Below are 3350 nucleotides of genomic sequence, written 5' to 3' on the forward strand. Positions count from 1 at the left end.
GGAAGAACCTAGAACACATGAGCGCTGGGGAAATTTCCCTGAACAGAACACCAATGGTTTATGTCCTAAGATCAAGGATCGACAAATGGGACCTCATAAAATTGCAAATCTTCTGAAAGTCAAAGAACACTGTCAATAGGACAAAATGACAACCAAGAGATTGGGAAAAGATCTTTACTAACCCTACATCCAATAGAGGGCTAATATTCAATATATTAAAAGAACTTAAGAAATTAGACTCAAAGGAACCAAATAACCCTATTAAAATGTGGTACAGATGTAAACAAAAAATTCTCAACTGAGGAATGTTGAATGACCAAGAAGCACCTAAAAGCATCTTCAATATCCTCAGTCATTAGAGAAACGCAAACTAAAATAACCCTGAGAATTATCTGCATAACAGTTAGAATGGCTAAGATCAAAAACTGAGGTAACATCAGATACTAAAAAGGATGTGGAGAAAGAGAAACACTATAGTACTATGCTAGGACTCAGCTATACCACTCCTGAGCATATACCCAAAAGTTACTCCAACATATAACAAGGACATATGTTCCAATATGTTCATTATCTGCCATAATTTATTATAGCCAGAAGCTGGAACGAATCCAGATGTCCTACAACAAAGGAATGGATACAAAAAATGTGGTACATTTACACAATGGAGTATTACTCAGCTATTAAAAACAATGAATTCATGAAATTCATAGACAAATGGATGGAATTAGAAAGTATAATCCAGAGTGAGGTAGCCCAGTCACAAAAGAATACAAATGCTATACACTCATTGATAAGTGGATATTATCCTAAAAGCCTGGTATACCCAAGATACAGTTCATAGACCATGTGAGGCTCAAGAAGAATTAAGTCCAAAGTGTGGATGCTTCAGGCCATTTAAGAAGGGGGAACAAAATACTCACAGGAGGAAACACTTAGGCGAAGTGTGGAGCAGAGACTGAAGGAAAGGCTGTCCAGAGACTGCCCCACCTGGGGATCTATCCAATATACAGAAACCAAACCAAGACATTATTGAATATGCCCAAAAGTGCTTGCTGTCAGGATACTGATATAGCTGTCTCCTGAGATGGTCTTTCAGACTCTGGCAAACACAGAGGTGGATGCTTCCAGCTAACCATTGGACTGAGCATGAGGGCCCCATGTTAGGGAAAGGACTGAAGGACCTGAAAGGGTTTACAACAATATCTACCACCCAGACCCTCTGAGCTACCAGGAATTGAACCATCAACCAAGGAGTACACATGGAGGGTCCCGTTGCTCCAGCTGCATACCTAGCAGAGGATGGCCTTGTCGGGATCCTGGGAAGGCTCCATGCCCTATTGTAGGGGAATGCCTGAATGGGGATGTGGTAGTGGGTGAGTGGGTAGGTAAGCACACTCATTGAAGCAGGAGAGGGAGGATGTGATAGGAGTTTTCTGGAGGAGAAACTGGGAAAGGAGATAACATTTGAAATGTAAATAAATAAAATAAGCAATAAAAAAGAAAAGAAAACTTACTTCTGTTTTATAAAATTATAAATGTTAATGAAGATTATAAGACAAATACAATGATCCTGCGACAAAGAACCATTGCAGTTGTACAGAGAATGTGCATGTAATTACAGAATGTAACTTTCTAGATGGGTAAGCAACTGTAGTAATGCCACTGGAAAATTCATAGTCTCTAGATAAATATATTTAATATATGTAAGAGTCACTGGAGAAAACTAGACGATAGTAGGCCAGACTAACTCAAAAGTACCAATCATGTTGACAAACACATACTACACCAATAAAGACAATTTGTGAAACCTAAAGTAACCCAAGTAACTGTATAATAATTCATACCATGTGATAGATGCAAATCAAGAGCCTGGGCCCCAGAAGATTTCACAGAGGTTGTATTCACATTTTTCTGTAGTATCATGTCTTAGACACTCTTCACAAATGTTTAAGTTCCTACTTTCTGGGGAATTCCTTCTGGACATAGAACATTTTTTCCATATCTTAATTGCTAGTTCATCTCTCTAAGATCAATAGACTCCATTCTTACTTGTCAGTGGGACATGATCACAGTTGTAGAAATACAATAATAAATATAATCTGTATGGGATAAAGGCTTAAGACATCTCCTAGGTCACAGGGATTTTGCTGTGTATAAAACATGCAATATATAGAGGAAGGATGTGAGGGAAGGGTTGACCAGGAATCGGGCAGTGAGAAGGATATAAAGTTAAAAAAAAAAGTAAATTTCAATAAGGTAATATTCAAGTAAAAAGATATGCAATGTAATCTGAGATGGCTGTTCTGAGGTAGCTTGCTTTTGTAAGGAAAAAATCACTACCAAAACTATAGGAAACAAAGCTATGTTCTATATTTTCTTCTTAGAGTTAAATTCAACCAAAGCAAAACTGAAATGTCATCACTAATTTGTCATTTGCTATGGCAAGGGCTAAACCTGATAAAAGAGCCCATATTATATCTAGAGAAAGGATTCAATGCAAGTATGCAAATAAATTGGTACTCATGGGAAATGAAAGCTGGTGAAAATAAAGAAATTCAGGAGCAGCCCGTTTCTCTGCTGCCAGCTACACCACTGTGGCTGTCACTATGGTCCATTACAAAGCCGCTGAGTAGAAGTGCAAACAGTTCTGGAGGTACATAGAGAAGTCGGGGTGGGGGTCTGGACACACTGACAAAATTGTTGGTAGCCTTATATAAAGAACCAGAGAAGTTCACCAGTGCTCTGGATTTTTTAAAGCATCACTTAGGAGCTGCTTTCCTGGAAAACCAAAGAAATAGAGCTGCATTGCCTAGAATTGGCAGAAAAGAAAGAGAAATATGAAGCTACTGTAGAAGAAAATAAAAATCTGAAAGCAAAGTTTTTCAGTATGAACCACCTCAAGAGGAGAAGCATACTGAATAGGATTCTTAGAGAAAAAAAGGAGGGAGGTGATTGGAGAATGGATGGAGAGAAGAAGGTTTATGGGACATATGGGGAGGGGGATCCGGGAAAGGGGAAATCATTTGGAATGTAAACAAAGAATATAGAAAATAAAAATATTAAAAAAAATATAAGAGCTGCAAACAGGAATATCCAAGCGGATGGGCAGCCAGTGGCTTACAGGAAACCTAGAGGCAGCTGCTGATACCTGTGGCTGTTGTAGTGTGGACCAGCACTTAGGCTGTTCTGTTCCAGGAAAACAGTAGAAGGGAAAAGCCATGTGTATGTGGCTCCCTCACTCCTGCAGAGAGACCTGCTTCTCTCCCAGGAATTTCTCAGATTTGCTAGGAACTGACAGGACAGTTTGGCTACATTTGAGATCAGGTAGACTGTAGAAAAAGTTCATAGTT

At 38.9% G+C, this 3350-nt stretch overlaps 1 pseudogene; it reads left to right on the top strand.

The window, feature by feature from the left end:
• Positions 1 to 2606: 2606 nt before the first annotated feature.
• On the top strand, positions 2607 to 2922 carry LOC127686028 (c-Myc-binding protein-like; annotated as a pseudogene).
• The last annotated feature ends 428 nt before the right edge of the window (positions 2923 to 3350 follow it).

This window comes from Apodemus sylvaticus, chromosome 5 (assembly GCF_947179515.1).
Source record: "Apodemus sylvaticus chromosome 5, mApoSyl1.1, whole genome shotgun sequence".
Lineage (NCBI taxonomy): Eukaryota > Metazoa > Chordata > Mammalia > Rodentia > Muridae > Apodemus > Apodemus sylvaticus.